Below are 21709 nucleotides of genomic sequence, written 5' to 3'. Positions count from 1 at the left end.
TTGCAGGTACTTCCTCCTCCACATAAAGTCTTTGTCCTCAAGTTATAAGTCGTCATTTTGGTGCACATTTGTGTGTCTTCAAAGATTATCCATCCATCCATTAATCAACCTGCTATATCCTAACTACACGGTCATGGGGGTCTGCTGGAGCCAATCCCAGCCAACACAGGGCACAAGGCAGGAAACAAACCCCGGGCAGGGTGCCAGCCCACCGCAGGGCACACACACACGGGACAATTTAGAATCGCCAATGCACCTTACCTGCATGTCTTTGGACTGTGGGAGGAAACCCATGCAGACACAGGAAGAACATGCAAACTCCTGGGAAGCGAACCCGGGTCTCCTTACTGTGAGGCTGCAGCGCTACCCACTGCACCACCATGCCGCCCATTCAAATATTATCTCAAATTTTACCATGTTGTGATCACTGTTGCTTAAAGCTTCAGTAACTTCTGTTCTTGTTACTCTGCTTTTACTTTCACTTAAGAAATTTAGCAAAAATTAGACCCCTCATAACTTTGCAAGATGCTGAAAAATTAGTTCACGCTTTTGTTTTCAGCCGACTAGATTACTGTAACGCACTTCTCTCAGGATTACCCAAAAAAACACATCGATCTATTGCTACGAGTGCAGAATCTTAACTAGAAAAAGAAAATCCGAACACATTTCTCCAGTTTTGATGTCACTACACTGGTTACCTGTTTCTTTCAGAATTGACTTTAAAATACTGCTTATGGTTTACAAAGCCTTAACTAATCTCACTCCATCTTATATTTCAGAATGTCTTACACCTTACACTCCAAATTGTAAACTTAGATCTTCAAATGAGCGTCTGCTTAGAATTCTAAAAGTTAAACTTAAAAGAAGTGGTGAGACGGCCGTCTGCTGTTATGCACCTAAAATCTGCAACAGCCTGCCAGTAGATATTCACCAGGCTAATACAGTGGAGCACTTTAACACACTGCTGAAAACACATTACTTTAACATGGCCTTCTCATAACTTCATTTTAGTTTAATCCTGATACTCTGTATATGCATTTAATTATCATTTTTTTCCGTGGCTCCACAATCCATACTAACCCCTGCTTTCTCTGCTGTTCTTTTTCCATTTTTCTGTGTTGTGATCTGCGCCACCATCACCACCTAATCAAAGCACCGTGATGTCCCTACATTGATGGATTGAAGGCCAGAGGTCCACATGACCATCATCATCAAATTCTTCCACGTGAACCTTGAAAACCATGAGGACTGATTGAGGTCATTTATATTATGTAGAATGCCTAGATGGGGCTGGGTGGTCTCGTGGCCTCGGAACCCCTGCAGATTTTGTTTTTTTTCTTCTCCAGCCCTCTGGAGTTTTCTCGTTTTTCTGGTCCTCCGTGGCCATCAGACCTTCCTTTATTCTTTATTAAATAATTTAGAATTAATTATTTTTCTTTCATCATCTTGTAAAGCACTTTGAGCTACACCATTTGTGTGAAAACATGCTATATAAATAAATGTTGCTATTGTTGAAAAGATGAGATCTAGAGAAACGTCACCTCATGTTGGTGCAGATGGCAGATGACAGTTTCTTCATCCAGTTTGTCTGAAGTCCATTTCCGTTTCTAGGGGCTTCCCAATCAATGTTAGGAAAGTTCAAATATTGTCACATGCTTTGAAAACATGTCTGTGATGCGCTTTCGCAACAACCCAATGGAAGACCAACAATCAAAGTGAGAAAGTTCTCGCCAAAAAGTCCATAATACTGACAGTCCAGAAGAAAAGCACCAGTAAAACACTTTGAGTTTGTATTCAAAATTATGGGCAATTATGGGACTTACGCATGCTGCCAGCTCAAATAGTGCCATGCTGATGACATGAGGTGCTAAGACTTCTGGGAGGTGCAACCGTAGCAAGTGACCACATCATCTTAGCAGTCGAACTAAAGAAGAAAACCCAACAAAGTGAAACACAGAACAAAGGCATTACTAGAAACAGTATGGCTTACAGTCCAAGTGTAAAATACAACTTCCTCCAAAATTAGGCCAAAAAAAACCCAACCACACAGTGCTAAAGCGACCAAAGGAGAAGGACATAAAGAAAATCACATCAAATAGTAAAGTAACTTTGGAACAGCAGGTTGATTTTTACTCAAGGAGTATTAAGTTAAAAACAAAGAACTGAAATGTTTAGATTGCTTTTGATTCTGACTTTTGGTAAGTGTTTAGCCTTACATTTGGGTTTTGATAATTAGCTTTCTAAAGGTTTGCTTGTGTTGGAGTTTTTGCGTCTTGAAAGACACCCTTTGAGAAGATGCTATAGCACTGATGCCTTTTCCACTCCTGCTCTACGAATACAATAAATGAATAAATAAAAGATAAAATTCTGTTTACACCAAAAAGCCTTAATAAACTTCAACACACCTTTAAGAAAACCAATAGCATCTCTCATCTGCTGCTGCTCCAAGAAATCCCATAAGCGCATGAACAGCCCATGAACTCAGCAGAAGTCGCGTCACGGGCCTGCAGGTGGTGGCAGAAAAGTCGCTTAAGCAATGAGGGGCTCAAACAGTGGGGGACTGGCCGAGTTAACAGAAACTTTGTTTGGTGGAAGGGTCACATATTCAACAGTAAAACAGAAGATATAGTGAAAAGCAGGGGTGCCCAATGCGATCGACCGGTAGGTCGCAAAGGTAGTGTAGGTAGATTGTGTTACAGTCAAAAAAAATTTTTTTAAACGTTAGTATATCGTATATCCTCCCTGTGGCATTTGCCACTTGATTGACATACAGGGCGGCCAGTCTGAGATCTCTCAAACACACTGGTCATCCCGCACGCACGATCAAACGCGTGAGTTACTGTAAAACTCTGGCTGTGATCTAGTTAGCCTTCCAATTTATATCAACTAAAGAAGGGATTTAAAAAAAATTGTTTGGGGAGGGTATGGGCTGGATGTGGAATTAGAAGAGGATTTTTTTCTCACAATATTACAATCGAAGTGCGTTTGTCTGATCTGTCAATCTATCGTTGCTATTCCAAAAAAGGAAAATGTGGAAAGGAACTTTCGAACTGTTCATAAAAACTACGAAACTGATGTCCTTCCAAAAAGAGATCTGAGAAAGAGAAAGGAGAGGGAACTAAAATCGCAGTTAATCGGACAGCCATCATTTTTCATTTAGCTGAATTCAAAAGCTCCTTGACAGCATTATTCGGCTCTACTTGTTTATGCGAGTCAGCCTTTTCCCACATGACAATTATTAAATCCAAATACTGTAGTGACCATAAATGTATTGAATTGTTATTGTGCCATAAAGGTTATTCAGTTATGCAAGGTACAACAACATATATTTTATGTATAAAGTATACTCAGTATGTGTGTGTATATATATATATACGAGGTGTGGCAGAAAAGTAATGAGACTGATTTTTTATTTACCAAAGTTTTTATTTTTTTCAAACATCAATGTTATCCCCTTCAAAGTAGTTCCCTTGGGCAGCTACACACCGATGGAGACGTTGTTCCCACTGTTGGTAGCAGTGCTGGAAGTCTTCAACTGGTATGGTCTTCAGCATGTCCATTACACTCTTTTGGATGTTTTCTAAAGTCCCGAAATGACGTCCTTTGAGGACATTTTTCAGTTTAGGAAAAAGGAAAAAGTCACACGGACTGAGGTCAGGTGAATAAGGGGGCTGGGGAACCACAGGAATGCCTTTTGAGGTCAAAAATTCTGTTATGGAGAGGGCAGTTTTTCGGCACCACTTTGGCACAGACCTTTCGCATGTGCAAATGTTCAGTCAAAATTTGATGAACGGTAAATCTGTTCAAATTTAATTGTTCACTCAACATTCTTAATGTTAAATGACGGTCTGATCTCACAAGAGTGTTCACACGTTCGATGTTTTCATTAGTTTTCGAAGTTGAAGTCCTCCCTGAATGGTGTTCATCTTCAACGTGTTTTCTGCCTTCCAAAAATGATTTGTGCCAGCGAAAAACTTGAGTTCGGGATAAAGAATGTTCCCCATAGGCCTGTTTTAACTTTTCAAACGTCACACTTGCCGTTTAATGGCACAACGTTGCTCCAAATTCTGCTGTTCCATTTTGCGTGATGCACAACCAAAAACACAACTTCACTAATAGCAGTCACAAAAATCACGTAGTTAACGGAAGGAGTTGAAACTCGCACTGAGCTATGGGAGGGTACTGATACACGTGCTCTATCAAGGACAACAGCGCAGCGTTGCCAGATCGCTTGCAGTGTTGCCAGTCTCATTACTTTTCTGCCACACCTCGTATATATAGCATTTTTAATGTAGGTAGATCATTTCGACCTGGTCATTTTAAAAGTAGCTTGCAAGCCGAAAAAGTGTGGGCACCCCTGGTGAAAAGGTTCTAAAGAAAATGATGCTCTAGTCTGAATAAAGTTACATTTTTAAATTTGAATAAACAACTAGCGGGCTTCGCCCCCTGCTCGCTTCACTTGCCAACCCCCCTGCCTGCGCTACGTGCCAGCAACTTTGCATCTCTGCCGCTCGCTTATGTGGATTTCACTTTCACCAAACAACAAAACTTTTCATTCTTGCAGATACGCCTTTATTAGGAAGAAACACTACTTTTCCCTAAAGGCAACACAAATTAGACGACCTACAAGTCTCCGACTTAAAGTTTAAAGCCAAACAATATCTACATACTTCTGTTATATGTCCATATATTCGATATCTTTTTGCTTTTACCTTTTCATCAATATCACATTCAATTTTGATTCTAAGTTTGGAATTACATCGTGACAATGCAACATATAACTGCAAGTGAGTGAATATCATTTCTTTCTCTCAACACGAACTGTGTCTGACAATAGCATTCACACAAATGAGAAATGATTGAACCGTGTGCGTGGTTGTAAATGTTTTAGACACGGGCAGGACTCTTCCAAATCTCTTTGCATAAAGTGTTGTCTCATGGGGTCTTGAAAGTTTCTCTCACGGGATTTCACTTTCACCAAACAACAAATCTTTTAATTCTCTCAAATAGGCCTCTTCATTGGGAAGAAACACTACTTTTCCCTGATGGCAACATGAATTAGAAGTCTCTGACTTAAAGTTTAAATCCGAACAATATATTTGATCTCTTTTCACTGTTCCGTTATTATTAATAATTTCCGTTTGCTTACGCTAATGTGATCTTTACTATCATTTTTCAAATTTTCATACTTTCATTATCTCTAACTTGCTCTCCATGGGTATCGTGCCAACATTTTTGAATTCTTTATGACGTTCTACTTTGTCATCCACTCTTTGTCTTTTATTTCCGGCCCCAGGCGTGGTTAAATCTCTTGGCACAAAGTCTCGTCTCATGGGACTTGAAAGTGTCTCCCTGAGAAAGACACATCTCGTGTCAAGATTTTTCTATTATAATAGAGAGAGAGAGAGAAAAATGCAAGCGCTATGCAGGAAACGGTAACACTTTAGTTAGGTACTGCAAAAATTAATCATTTACTGTTATGTAATAACTCCATAACAAAGGCTTCTTTTGGTCTTAATAACACTTATTAAACATCAGAAGGTTGGTTATTCATCTCTGTGCAGTGTGGCATCTTGACGTGATGGTAAAATGACTTGTTAATATGAAGGATTCACAGGTCTTATACTAAATATGTGATATCAAGATATGATATAATGTGTCTCAGTTAAGCCTTCTCGGATTACTCCAAGGTGACGTTTGTAAGCTCGTTACGTTGCAGAGAAGAATAACCACTAAAACTGATGCTTTATAAGTGTTATGAAGACCCAAGAAGTGCTTATTAAAGTCTTATTACATAATAATAAATGAGTAATAAATACATTTTTGCAGTACTTAGGAAACAACATTAGAGCGGATCATAGCTTACCAATCACCACTCACTTGTCATTGCCTGGCAACACAAATTTTTCCTGTATGACGTAAGACGTTATCGTTTATGTCCTTGCATGTCCATATTTTTCTTTGGGGTGACCTGTAAGCTGCTCAGAGTGCCAGTCATGGGTTCTGCCTCTCTCCAGACTTTTTCTCCTGATGCTTTCCCACATTTCAGTGTAACGCTGCTGATTAACAGGCTTTTCGTAGTTAACAAACTCTTTATTAACATGTCACTCAGTGTCGAAAAATGCAATCATCACTGTCTTGAGGTTCGATGACCTGACATGTTTTTCTCGCCTTGGAGGAAAAAAATCATGAATGTCACATGTGTAGAATAAATGTTAGAATACACATTGTTGGTGCTTGGTGCACTGTGTGCTGTGTGTGCAAAAGTGGCAGAAAATTAGGGTGTGTGCTCAGTGTCTGTCTGGGTCGAGGCTGATCTTTCCACAATATATTACACATCTTCAATTTGCCAACCAAGTGACAATCGGTAAGGAATAAGCAGATTGTTAAAGATCTATGGACTCAAGAAGATGAGACGCACATACTGTACGTGTGGACTGACGTCAAGAAATGATTTTCTTTTTAGTAAAAATGCCCCTGACTGGAGAGCAAGCCATCCAGGCCCTGTATTGGCAACAGAGGTTCAAACATAAAGAGTTAGGGTCTTCCCAAAAGCGACACAAGGCTGTGATAGAATGTTTAAAGAAAAAAAACAACACTCTGGAACATTTATGGTGAAAAAGGTCTGCATGCGATTCACAAAACAAAACTATTTTGCACGAGAAAAAGCACCTTGTTAAAATGGAGTTTAATGCTTGGAATATGTAGGAGAGGATGTTGCAGTGAAGTGTAAAATGAGCGATATGTAGCATGTAAGATGTATGCCATTATTTGTAATGTTAAAGAGTAAGGAAACGGGATAAACGTGCTTTCTACCCCCAGAGTTTAATTGATGAGGGAAGCATCAAGTGAGTCAGGTTGATGTTTTAATTGTTTCCGTTCTTTCCTGTTTGCTATGAAATACAGAAGCTGTTTTATTAGTGAGTGTTACTCCCCCATACTGTAAACTAGCTGAAATGGGAAGGGGCTTGTGCACAAGCTGTTTCATTGATGAGTGATCCAGGAAGGAATAAGGAGACGTATTCTGTTGGTCATTGGATTTGGATTATGGCTGAAATTAAATACAATGAAGAAGAGAAGCTGCCTGCACCCATCAGACCAGGGGTATAACAAAAAATGTTGGACCAATATAAGATAAGGCTCACCCTTCCCCTCAGTCTTTCTCTCACCATTTTGCCATGAACAGATGGCCACCTCTTTCTCTTCTCATTCCTGCATGAAGAAAAGACAACTCAACAGCAATATTAAGACAGCAAGGCACTCTGGACCTGTGCAGATGATGAGCTGATGTGGAAGAATGATTTCAGGGTAACACAGCATTCATCTTAAAGAAATAGCATAAAGGGTTAATAAATGTTAGAGACCTGTTCAGGCATATCAGGAAACCAGATAAAGGTGTCACAAGAAATACACAAAAAGAAAAAGGTTTGGGGCAGTCACTCATATATTGTGCCCTGGCTGTAAAAGGATTGTTTTGAGGAATTGTATTCAGGTTTGAGTTCAAAACAGAACTGACTAGAGAGTTAGAATATGGCAGCTTTAAAGCCCAGGACAGGAAGTGACATCATCAGGGCTGTGCCATCAGTTGTGCCGGAACCTAGTGGGATTTCCCGTGGATGGTCTGCAGAGAATTGAGAGAGAAAGTCAGTGCAGCTCGCCAACCCCTGGTCTAGCATGGCACTGCTATTATTCAGGCTGTTTACCTGCCTACCTATCGCACGTGTGTGACAAGGTCAAGTGAACAATGGAGATAAAATGTAATAGACAAAGTGTACCGAAAGATGGCTAAGTCATTTGGATGTAAACCAACAAACCAACCGGAGTAAATGTATCCATTGATTGACATTGTTAGGTAAATTCAGTTGCTTATAAAATAGACCAGCACCTTTAATAGTGGACCATTCTGATCATGCTGTGAAAGAATGCTCCCTGTTCAAGCATTAGCTGAAGAGTAACAAATGATGCAGATGGACAAACCTTTCTCCTGTATGATAACTAATTAAAAGGTTTTATCAGACTTGTCTTATTAGAGGATAAGTTTTTCTTTAATTAAGATGTTGATTTCCACCACACTAACCAGAAAGAATTGAATGCTTCTATATTTTACTGGACCACCTGAAACTAAACACATCTAGCATTACCAGGTTGTATGGTTTTGGTTTGCAAAGTCACATTCTTTTTGCTTGCATTGCATTAGTTATAATAAAATGTACTACTTACAATACATAATCAAAAGTGTAACTTTTTTCTGCCTTGTTCCTTTACTCTATCTAATTGCCTGAGGTTACGGATGTAGAAGGAAAAGGGAAGAAAGTGCTGAAGTATAGTAAAGAGTGGTTAGTGTATGAGATGTAAGGCATTTAATATATAAAATGCATATACAGTGCATCCGGAAAGTATTCACAGCACATCACTTTTTCCACATTTTGTTATGTTACAGTCTTATTCCAAAATGGATTAAATTCATTTTTTTCCTCAGAATTCTACACACAACACCCCATAATGACAACATGAAAAAAATTTACTTGAGGTTTTTGCAAATTTATTAAAAATAAAAAAACTGAGAAAGCACATGTACATAAGTATTCACAGCCTTTGCTCAATACTTTGTCGATGCACCTTTGGCAGCAATTACAGCCTCAAGTCTTTTTGATATGATGCCACTACCTTGGCACACCTATCTTTGGCCAGTTTTGCCCATTCCTCTTTGCAGCACCTCTCAAGCTCCATCAGGCTGGATGGGAAGCGTCGGTGCACAGCCATTTTAAGATCTCTCCAGAGATGTTCAATCGGATTCAAGTCTGGGCCACTCAAGGACATTCACAGAGTTGTCCTGAAGTCACTCCTTTGATATCTTGGCTGTGTGCTTAGGGTCGTTGTCCTGCTAAAAGATGAACCGTCGCCCCAGTCTGAGGTCAAGAGCGCTCTGGAGCAGGTTTTCATCCAGGATGTCTCTGTACATTGCTGCAGTCATCTTTCCCTTTATCCTGACTGGTCTCCCAGTTCCTGCCACTAAAAAAAATCCCCACAGCATGATGCTGCCACCACCATGCTTCACTGTAGGGATGGTATTGGCCTGGTGATGAGCGGTGCCTGGTTTCCTCCAAACGTGACGCCTGGCATTCACACCAAAGAGTTCAATCTTTGTCTCATCAGACCAGAGAATTTTGTTTCTCGTGGTCTGAGTGTCTTTCAGGTGCCTTTTAGCAAACTCCAGGCGGGCTGCCATGTGCCTTTTACTAAGGAGTGGCTTTCGTCTGACCACTCTACCATACAGGCCTGATTGGTGGATTGCTGCAGAGATGGTTGTCCTTCTGGAAGGTTCTCCTCTTTCACAGAGGACCTCTGGAGCTCTGACAGTGTGACCATTGGGTTCTTGGTCACCTCCCTGACTAAGGCCCTTCTCCCCCGATCGCTCAGTTTAGATGGCCAGCCAGCTCTAGGAAGAGTCCTGGTGATTTCGAACTTCTTCCACTTACAGATGATGGAGGCCACTGTGCTCATTGGGACCTTCAAAGCAGCAGAAATCTTTCTGTAACCTTCCCCAGATTTTTGCCTCGAGACAATCCTGTCTTTGAGGTCTACAGACAATTCCTTTGACTTCATGCTTGGTTTGTGCTCTGACATGAACTGTCAACTGTGGGACCTTCTATAGACAGGTGTGTGCCTTTCCAAATCATGTCCAATAAACTGAATTTACTACACGTGGACTCCAATTAAGCTGCAGAAACATCTCAAGGATGATCGGGGGAAACAGGATGCACCTGAGCTCAATTTTGAGCTTCATGGCAAAGGCTGTGAATACTTATGTACATGTGCTTTCTCAAATTTTTTATTTTTAATAAATTTGCAAAAACCTCCAGTAAACTTTTTTCACGTTACCATTATGGGGTGTTGTGTGTAAAAAAATGAATTTAATCCATTTTGGAATAAGGCTGTAACATAACAAAATGTGGAAAAAGTGATGCGCTGTGAATAATTTCCGGATGCACTGTATACATAATAAAGAGAATAAAGGGGAAAATAGAATTACACAGGACTCTGTATGCAAAATAGATTTAAAGGTAAAATTCCGTTACAACGAACTGCCAGGGATCTAAAAAATATTTTGTTGTAATTAAAATGTTGTAATAAGATTCTGTATTTGTTGTTATTGTGCTTTCTTTAACTTGTGTCCAAGTGTCTGCAATCATTTCAATAGCTTCTTTCGCATTAATTTTCATCTTCTCCTTGCCATAATACACTTTCAGGTGCGAATAATGCCCAATAAATCCAATGGCTGAAGCACTGCTGTGCAATTGAGTGGGAGGAATTCAACGCAAGCATATCTAAATGTGGAAGCATGTTGTGGGCAGCACAGTTATCATTCACGAGCTGAATCATCCTTTTCTTCTTCTTCATATTGTGAGGTTTCTGAACTCTTTAGGGAAACCCCACCCCCTAACCGGAACATCATACTGAAGTGCGTCCCAAATCGCGATTGCTGCGTCTGTGTAAAATTCTTTGTCTATTGCCGGGGCAGGCCATCAACAGGCGCACAGTGGTGCAGTGAGGCGCCACAGAAGCAAATCCTCAAAGATCGGGTTACGCTCTAAGTCCTTGTGTTACACCCCAAAACATGAGGCTGAGTCTCAGTACTTTAGCAAAACCAGCTTATTCAGCTTGAAACAGGAACAGCACGGTTACTTATTGTACTTTGATCTGCGACTCTCCTATACACAGACACAGCAGTCAGGCAGGGTCGTGGCCAGGTCAGTGATCAAGTAAACCTGTTACCTGCATTTACAATGTTCTTTGCATCACCCATCGCTATCTTTTCTGTTTGCTTTGGCGGTGAGACACAGCAGAGCTGTGAGCCTGCTGTTGCTCCGTACAGACACAGTGGTCTCACTTTGGGACACTCTTCAGCGTGCTGTCTGCTTTGGGGAGGCCCCAAGAGAGTTTAGAAACCTCACATTTTCTTGAATGAGTGCCGCATTAATAGGAATGTTTCTTGAACGAGTGTCACTGAACCACAAAAAAACTGCTTTTTTGACGTCTTCAAATGCAGCAGTTCACATACGTTTGCAACCCAAAATTTTTCTTCTTTTTTTCCTCAGTCTTTCAAGAAAGTTGACAGTGTTGATGGCGAAATTCCGAATTCACTGGCAACGTCTTTTTTCTTTTTGCCGCAATCGAGAGCTGCAAAAATGTAAAGTTTTTTTTTTCTAATATTAACTGTTATCGTTTTTTCGTGTCTGCCATTTCTATAGGAGGGTGACAATGAGTTAATTTCCAATGGATGTTTTTCAAATGTTGACGAACAATAAGCAAAAGGTATCACTGAAAACCGCAGGAAACAAAAAGGGCAAAAAAAAAAAAACAGTACGAGGAAAGTTCAAAGAAAGAATTGTTTTTTAGAGTGTTTCTGTTTGGGGAACGTTGTGCACAACTGAGCTGCAAACACAGAACTAACTGCTCTGTAATTCATTCAGGCATTTTAAGGTCTTTTGTACACTTCGTTGTAATGGAAGTATCTGCTGAATGTACTTCGTAGTAACAAGATTTCTATAGACTTGTGTCATATGGGGAATCTGTCGGGACCATAAAATACTTTGTTGTAATGAATATTTCATTGTAAAGATATTCGTTGTAACAGAATTTTACCTGTATTAGAAAATGGGTAGATCTTATTAGAGAATCTGACAAACATGGAACTCTAAAAATGGAAAGGCAGCATTATGATAGAGAAGGCTAATCAGTTTTAATTAACTGGGTCCAACAAACAGTTTGGATTAATCAATAGCAAATGAAAAATCCACAATAAATGTCTGACACAGTGATTAGGCTGCTTGAGCCCTGACTGCATACCCTGGCCAAGGCACCGTATGTGTGATCTGTTTGCTCCAGGCCCTCCAGTTTTCTCCCCAAATCCCAAAAGTGTGCAGATTAAACTAATTGACAATTATTAATTGGTTCTGCATTAGTGTGTGTGTGTGTGTGTGTGTGTGTGTGAAACCACCAAGGTGCATTTTATTTTAATTCAAGTGCAGCATTACACTTGTGTATTCCACTAATCCTCGAAAGACCTCCGTAACGGAAGCTGCTGACTTGTTTATTTTACATTTTGACAGCCTGCTTTATTCGTTGAAGATGACCATAGAAATCATATTAATGGTAAATAGTTATTGTGAGACTGAGGTCTGAAAACCAGGCTGTGAAAAAGGACAAAGAGGACTTCTGTTTTTTGGTTCAGCAGACCTGTCATTGCAGTCTCTGCGCATACTGGCACCTGCTGGCATCATTGCCTACAGGAGCAAACAGACGGAGACGTACAGGCTTCATTAGTGACTTTATTTTTTAATTCAAGGTTTTGGTTTTCTTTACCGGTGGTAACTTAGGATCTCCAGTGTCTCAGTGCAACCAGATCTCCATGGAAACCCACGTTGGACGCCAAGAGGCCGTACAGAAGGTCTGGATTTTCTCAGCCCCTGAACTCAGGCTGGCCCTGGCTTAGATATCAGGAGACGTATTTTTTCCAGGTGAAGTTACTTTGCTGGTACATTTTGAGCAGGTCTCATAGTAACACATCAGTGACGCAAGAAGAGATTTGATCCAAGATCTATTATTGGTACGTGGAGTGCATTCCTTAGCAACATATAGTTAAGATTAACTGCTGCAGATGATGGCTCACAAAACACTAGACAGTATGCAGATTTTAATGTAGTATGAGAAGTTTTACAAAGTGAAGTTGTCCTTATATTGTTGACCTTTACATTTCTTCTTAATTGGTGATGATGGTCCCGTCAAACATGTTCATTTGCTAATAATTAATACTGTAGATCCTTTCACTCGAGTAAGCTTTACAAAGGCACTAGAAGCAACATCCAAAAATTCCATGAAATATAAAAGATGAGTTTGGACATTGATATTTTTACATTCAGGATGTCACGTGGCAATGAAATCTCTTTGGAACTCCATGAGTTGACGCATGTGAATCTGCAACCATACCGTGAGCGTTGTGTGTGTATGCGTTCACTAGCATGTGACATCACAGGTACCATTTTCTACATCAGCGTGCCAAGAAATTGTGCATCTGAAGTTTGCCTTAGCTTCATGATTGCAAATCAACTACAGTTTTCTAAAAAGAAAGAGGGAAAATACAAGGTAAAGAAAAAATACAGCATTGATCTCAATTAAACTGCTTACAATTGAACTCAATAGAACTTTGAATATGGTTCCTTCTTTTGTTTAGATATTTTGGCTTAGTTGTGTTTTGATATTTTCCCCAATAGATTAGCAAGGGCAGAGAGAATCACTGTAAAGGACAAGGACATGGGTGTTGTGAATAACGGGGTCAGAAAGACAAAACAACAGTCGGAAGCCAGGAAGTCAAAATGAACCAAAACAACTACCCAGAAACAAAGCCAAAAATCAAAGTAAACACACAAAAGGTCTTTTGGGCATAAAAAATAGTTAAGCAAACAAAATCTAACACTACAAAGAATCCTTTTTGAAATATCCAGAATCTTGGATACCACGAGAAACATTTCACAACCAATGAGATTACAGTACATTGCTATGTCCAGAAACAGCCATTGATTAAAAAAAAATGTTAGTCGAAAGCTAATTATGAATAATAGAATTGATTCCAAATCACAAAATAAACAATACTGCTGTAAGACAACAGTCCCAAAACAAATAAAACAAAGTAGAAAACCATAACATTACGTTTTAGAAAAGACCTGATAAAAGTAGCTACACACATGTGCATTAGATCTTGACAAGGCAGGCTTTTTCAGTTTGAGAATATCATAAATTCCTCAGATTCTGACAAGATTTGCCAATTTTTACCTGAAAATTCGTAGGCTTTTGTTTCATGCAGTAATGCCTGTTGTAAAAAATTGGTAAAAAAGAAGGCCTAAACAAAAAAGAACTGTCCCAAGAATTCAAAAAAAAAATTTAATTGAAAAGTTATTATTTAAATCATACACCTAATTAACAGAGAGGAAACACCTAATTAAAATAACTCAGTTAAATAAATGTGGTTATTAATAAATATTTATAATAAATTAGAAAGGTAACTTCCTCCTAACCTAGAACTCAACAATAAAATTATTAATTAATAAAAAAAACTTTTGATAAAAACCACTGAAATATAAAGGATAAACTAAACAGAAATATAAAAAATGATTAATAAAGGAAAAGGTCATTCATTCACACCAGTTCAGACCTGAATCCCTAGCAGTAGTCAAAGCCAGAAGAATCCTTAATACAAGAGGCGAGCCCTTTGACATTGTGCTAAATGTCTCTAAAGAGAAGAGAAGGGTTTCTGAAACACAAGTGCTACGATGTGAAGAGGACATAATCACAGTGAGGAAATGCTAGCACGTGCCATGGTGAAGAGCTGTGACTAACGGGAGTCTTTTATATTCCTCTCTGGTGACTGCAGTCTTAATAGCCAAAGCACTTGAGGATGCTAATTGTATTCTACGCCCTACACCTCCAAACTCTGAACTAAATGAGAAATAAACTTACAATGAAAAGTAAGGTGAACCATTCACCATCATGCTAAGATCTTGGCATCCCCTAACATACTCAGGGTCAGTTGAGGCTGATGTTTCTCCTAGTGGAATTTCCATTTCATTTTTTGGGATAATTTTCATAACACCATAAAGCTTCAGGTAGAACGTCCCCTTTTCAGTCACCGTTGTGGTTTTTGTTGTAACATTTCACACGTGTATGCTGAAGAGAATCCATTCATCAAAAAGTTTCTACTGAATTAAAGACACCCACACATGCGAATTTAGTAAAAATCCAAATTTGCATTTGCATGGTGCATTTTTTAATTGTAGCTCTGACTAAATCAGGATTTGTACCGTTGATAGCCTGCGCTCTCCATTATTAAGCCAGTAGTCAATTAAGCCCAGGATCTCAAAATTATGAAGCTTGCTTACCTGCCGGGCTGTGAAAACTTTCTCATTCCAGGCACCAATTCATGTTCTAAAGCCTCAGGCCTAAGGTCAAAGCCACATTTGGATTTTCTTCCTCTGCTGGTTTCAGTAATGATTATCATTTCAGTAACTGTATGTTGTTAGCATAAAGTCAGAGTCTGATGGTGTTGCTCCCATCTTAAGGCCTATTGGTATTACTCTTTGTCTAGCCAGATGGAGTCATAAAAAAATTATGCTCTTTACATGACGAGCAAAGTGGCACTTGGGGTCACACTGTATTGTGCTATGCCCCAGGCCAGGGACAGCTCCAGTGTCTGGGCATTTGAACCACAGCTCCATTGTATGTAGTAGGTATTTAGCCCACTGGTGCCCAGGCACTAGCAGTAGGCAGGAGTTTGTGGATGATCAAGGAGGGGGCTGCAGATATGAGACCACAACTGAGAAAAGGACATTTACTAGCCGGAAGGGCAGGAACCAGCATTTCTAAGAGGGATCTCAAATCTGCCACCTTCATGGGATGACAATCATAAATGCCAATGAAGAGGGGCAACATGGGGCAGCCAGGCATTGGTTATGCTTGATTTGGTTCTTTGGTGGGCTTGTCTAATAAAATATTTTGTCTTATTAAAGTCAAAACACATTACACTCAAGACCCACATTATCAATATCAATTAGCCGATATTTAGATAGATAGATAGATAGATAGATAGATACTTTATTAATCCCAAGGGGAAATTCACAATATTTATTTATAAAGTACATTTAAACACAACAAATGTTGACCAAAGTGCTGTACATAAGCACAGAATAAATATACTAAACAAATGAAAATGTTCAATTAAAAATAAATAAATCAATACAAATCTTACCACCATTAAAAGACTAAAATAAAAATATGACACTACTACCTTTAAACATCTCCAGACACCAAAGAGAAATAAAACTAAGATTTAAAAATATCAATAGTGTTTAAAGACCAAATGTTAAAGGGTGGGCTATTCCGCAGAGCAGGGGCAGCCACTGAGCCACCAGGGATGGACTGAGGATTTTGAACCGATGATCTCAAAGGCCTAGAGGTTGCAGGAGGCCTTAGATACAAGATGCTGCCAGACCGCTGAGAGTTTAAAGACTAATAATAAAACGTTCTGCTGTTTTCTGCAGTTTACTGGCAGCCAATGAAGAGAAGCCAGCAGTGGACAAATGTGTTTGATCTTCTTTGTACCAACCAGGAGACGAGCCACTGAGTATCAGGCATATTATAGCGAACTAAAGGAGAGGCACGGAAAACAAAATGGAGGTGACTGGGAGAAGAAAAGTTGAGACTGATTGTTACAAGAGCCAGTCTTAGAAAATTTATGTTAATGTTAACATCTACATGAGTGTTTGCTTAATTTGAATGGAATAAACGTTTCACATAGTTAATGCTTTAATATTCTACCCTTGTAAGCTAAAGTAATAGAACTTTTTCAGCCATTTCTGTAATAACAGAGTGGTGACTAGTCAGTTTGGAGCAATGTCTCTCTGCCACATTCGCTTTCAGATTGAACAATGGCAGGCAGTTAACTGACCATATGAACGTGTGCCCTGAGTGACGTCCTGTAAGCACAGGATAGGAACTTAAAGAAATGTAACAAGATACCTACGCCTTAAACGGAACTTTTTTATTTGTAAGTAAAATGTATTATTATTATCATTATTAATACTACTACTAATAATTATAATAATAATAATGATAATTTTTCTGCTTATTATTGCGTGAACTGTTCTTAACTTTGAATTTTATTAAAACTTCCATCCATCCATTATGAAACCCACTATATCCTAACTACAGGGTCACGGGGGTCTGCCAGAGCCAATCCCAGCCAACACAGGGCGCAAGGCAGGAAACAAACCCTGGGCAGGACGCCAGCCCACCGCAGTTTACTAAAACTTTTAAAATGAAAATACATTGATTGTGGAATCTTTTGCAGATGCGTCACAGATATTGCCTGAATTGTTCTATGAAGGAAGCTGAAGCTGCAGAATTTTTGAAACCTCGGACGAATGCAGCTAAAGCTGTGTAAGGCCAGTCGGTGTAACATTCATCACAGATGAATTAATGGAAGGTATTATTGAGGATAAGATTGAGCAGGACATGGCAAGGATAGGAGTTTTACTGAGCAATCAGCATGGGCTCAGAAGAGGAAGGTTGTGTTTTACTAACATGCTGGAATTCTATGAGGAAGCAATAAAAGGATACAATCAAAGTGGAGCTTATGATATTATTTATCTGGACTTTCAGAGAGCATTTGATAAGGTGCCACATGAGAGGTTGGGCATCAAATTAAAAGACATGGGAGTTCAGGGTGATGTTTGTAGATGGGTACAGAATTGGCTCAGACACAGGAAGCAGAGGGTGATGGTGCGAGGAACCTCATCAGAACTGGCCAATGTTAAGAGTGGTGTTCCACAGGGGTCAGTGCTTGGGCTGCTGCTATTTTTAATATATATAAATGATTTAGATAGGAATATAAGTAACTAGCTGGTTAAGTTTGCAGATGATACCAAGATAGGCGGATTAGCAAATAATTTGGAATCCGTTATATCATTACAGAAGGACTTGGATAGCATACAGGCTTGGGCAGATTTGTGGCAGATGAAATTTAATGTCAGTAAATGTAAAGTATTACACACAGGAAGTAAAAATATTAGGTTTGAATACACAATGGGAGGTCTGGAAATGAGAAGGATTTATTAGTCGTAGTGAACTCGACACTATCAACTGCCAGGCAGTGTTCAGAAGCCATTAAGAAGGCTAACAGAATGTTAGGTTATATAGCGCCTTGATGTGTGGAGTACAAGTCCAAGGAGGTTCTGCTCAAGCTTTATAACACACTGGTGAGGCCACATCTGGAGTACTGTGTACAGTTTTGGTCTCCAGACTATAAAAAGGACATAGCAGCGCTAGAGAAGGTCCAGAGAAGAGTGACTAGGCTGATTCCAGGGCTACAGGGAATGAGTTATGAAGAAAGATTTAAAAGAGCTGAGCCTTTACAGTTTAAGCAAAAGAAGATTAAGAGGTGACATGATTGAAGTGTTTAAAGATATAAAGGGAATCAGTGCAGTGGATCGAGACTGTTATTTTAAAATGAGTTCATCAAAAACCCGGGGGCACAGTTGGAAACTTTTTAAGGGTAAATTTTGCACAAACATTAGGAAGTTTTTCATCACACCGAGAACCACAGACACATGGAATAAGTTACCACGTAGTATGGAGGACAGTAGGACCTTAAGGACCTTCAAAACACGACTTGATGTTATTTTAGAGAAATTATTAGGAAAGGATTAGCAAGCGTTGTTGGGCTGAAAGGCCTGTTCTTCTCCAGATTGTTCAAATGACACAACACAAACTAAATGCGTCATAAACAGAAGATCCATAGTCTTTCATCTAGTCCCAAAAATGAACCCAAAAAACAGCAAACGAGAGTAACGTCTTAATGCCATCTTTGGTTGATCCACAGATTCAGATTTGAATAAGTGCCTGGCTAGACCTTAAATCCATTCGCTCCAATAACATCAGGATCTCCGGGTGGCGTTGTGCTGAAACAATTGCTGCCCAAAATGGCAAGATGTTGTCTGGAAAAGATGCAAAATATTCTTAGCCATTCTAGAACAGCATTCTAGCTGTAGAATAATGATACAAATGGATTCAGAGACCCCTTAAAACCTATAGTAGGGTAACAAAGATAAGTCATGACATTCAAATAGAGGTACTTTAGATAAAACTGAGTAGTGCCACTGTTTGATTGGCCTCATTTTCCAACATCCTGGTGCCCCAGTTTGGCCTTCTGTTTCTCTCAGGTCTCCACCTCCACCCTCACTTCCCAAGATGATCAACTAGAAACTCCCAATCTGAAACAGGAACCCCAGAGGACTCCCTAGACACGTCTACAAACACACGTGTATAAAATGACATAACTGACAAGATGGAAACATTTGAAAGAAAAGCCTCTTATTGGTCTAAATCACACTTGTGTTTTCGAGTGTCTCTGGGTCACAGAGCCTGGAAATAAAGGCTGACGTCACAAGTCATCCGTCTCTGAATGCCACATTTCAGAAAGAGTGAACTGAGACTTGGTGCTCATCTTTAAATGACCAGCACTACTTCCAGTCTTTTGGAACCTGAATTCAGAGATCCAGCAAAACAATCGCACTGGAGTTGCTTGAAAGAAAACAAGTAACAGCGATGGAATACCAGCACAACAGCTGTAGCAGGGCCAACGCGTCTGCAGAGTCCTCCTGGTGTGCCATACAAATGCACACAGCGCAGCCCCCCATCTCATGGAAACAAGCTGAGTTAAAGTTCTGTGCTAGTCTGGGGAATAAGACCCCTGAAAACTGAGTCTGCTCTTAGCTGTTTCAGACATTCAGTCACTCCTCTTCTAAGACGCACTTAGCACTCTGCTGCCAGCGCTTTTACAGCCTGTATTGATGGTGTCTTTACTCAGCGCTGACTTTACGGATTGTATTAACAGAGTTAAATGTGAAAAACAGCCCAGGCCATGGCAAACCTGCAGCAAGAGCGAAAATAGAGCAAAGTCTGGAATGATTTCAATGGAGAGGTATGTGAGTGTGAGAAAATGAGCTTCAAGAGGGAAGAGAGAATGGCGTACACACAAACAGCACACACTGATAAGGAGGGATCAATGACGGACAGACACATCCATGTGAAAAGCACCGTCTAAAATGGGGAAGGACCGGTTAGCAAAAGACAGACAGACAGATAGATAGATAGATAGATAGATAGATAGATAGATAGATAGATAGATAGATAGATAGATAGATAGATAGATAGATAGATAGATAGATAGATAGATAGATAGTGTGAATGCTGGCCGGACACAGACAGACGGACAACATAGTTCCACCCAACACACTGTTTATTTACAACTATATACAAATTATTTTCGTGCACTCACAACCCCAGTGCCTCCAGCACCGATTCCCCAATGTCCAGGCCACACAGTCCTGTGCCTTTCTTTCTCCTGGCCGCCTCCAGTCCTCACTCCAGCTCCGTCCTCTTCCACCCGACTTCTGCCAATGACTGGAGGGAGGCTGCCCCTTTTATAGGAACCCGGATGGGCTCCAGCTGCTTCCCTGCAATCAGTCCTAGCCACACCCCAGTGTGGCGGAAGTGCCGGCTGCGCACCCGAAAGCCGTCCGGGTGTCCCCTGTCGTCTTCCCCCCAGCACTTCCTGGTGTGGCGGAAGTGCTGGGCTCCAGGGTTCCTCAGGCACCTGGGCGCCGCATGGCGGTGGCCACGGGTCCCTACAGGGCTGGGCTTCCAAGCCCTGTACCCGAGGCCCCCAACATAACCAGGACGGACGCCCCCTCGCGGTCTGGAGGAGGCACAAGCCCTCCTCTGGTCCTCCTGGGCGTCCCGGCCGGGGACCACAATAGATAAATAGATAGACATCTCTGGCTCCATGGTTCTTGAGGCTGATCCTCCAATTAGTTGTGAACCTCCCAGTCTCACTGAGATTGCACAGGTGGTCAACCAGCTGAGTGGGGGAAAGGCTGCAGGGATCTGTGGTATTCGGGGTGAACTTCTCCAGGCTGGTTGTAAGGCTGTCCTCCTGGCATTGTAAGCAATCTTTGCTTCCATTTGGGAGACTGGCATCATCCCAACTGACAGGAAAGTGGCACTTGTCGTCCCTATCTGGAAAGGGAAGGGTGATCACCTGAATTGCAGCAACTACAGGGGAATAACACTGCTCTCGGTGCTGGGTAAGGTCCTTGCTGGGATCATTTTCAATAGGATCCATGATCACTTGCTCACTTACCAGTGACAGTAGCAGTCTGGTTTTATGCCTAAGAAGTCTACCATCGACCGCATCCTGGTACTGAGGGTTCTCATGGAGCACAAACGCGAATATCAGCAGAGTTTCTTTGCAGCCATTGCTGGTTTTCATAAAGCTCTCGACTCAGTTGATCGAGCTGCCCTGTGGGACATCCTGAGACTGAGGAATCTCGCCAAAGTTGCTGGTTATCATGGCTGGCCTGTACACTGGTACGGTGAGTGCTGTGCAGAGTGGAGGCAGAACCTCTGCGTTTTTCCCAGTTTATTCTGGGGTTTGTCAGGGGTGTGTTCTTACTCTTACTCTGTTCAATTCTTGTATGGACTGGGTGCTGGCCAAGGTCATGAGGTCCAGCGGCTATGGGGCATCTGTTGGTGAAGAAAGATTCACAGATCTTGACTTTGCTGATGATGCTGTGATCTTCACAGAGTCAGTGGAGGCTCTGATCGGGTCTATCGAGAGACTGAGTGAGGAGTCTGAGTGTCTGGGCATGCGAGTGTCCTGATAAAAACCAAGATCCAGGCCTTTAATGACCTCTTGGGCACGGCCATCAGCAGTGTGTCTGTTTACGGAGAGAGTGTTTACTCACCTTGGCAGTGACATTCATGTCTCTGGTGACTCTTCCTATTAAGTCAGTAGATGGATTGGGAGAGCATGGGGGGGTCATGAGGTCACTGAAAGAGTTGTGTGGCGCTCCCGATATCTATGCAAAAGGATGAACGTGATTCCCTGAAGGTGATCCAGCTTGCAGGATCCTGATAGTTGATGATCCAAGTGGCTAGACCAGGCCAAGAGGATGCCCACATGACACCTGGCTGTGACAGATAGGTGGTCATTTCCATGGGGTGGGACTGGACCACGTGTCTGCCTATAGGGTTGCCAAATTGGGATCCTGAGCTGTTTCGTCGTGTGGCAGTGTGCCAGTATATGTTCTGCAAC

Source organism: Polypterus senegalus, chromosome 1 (genome assembly GCF_016835505.1).
Source record: "Polypterus senegalus isolate Bchr_013 chromosome 1, ASM1683550v1, whole genome shotgun sequence".
Classification (NCBI taxonomy): domain Eukaryota; kingdom Metazoa; phylum Chordata; class Cladistia; order Polypteriformes; family Polypteridae; genus Polypterus; species Polypterus senegalus.
The sequence above is the reverse complement of the archived record's forward strand: the minus strand, read 5'-3'. Positions refer to the sequence as shown.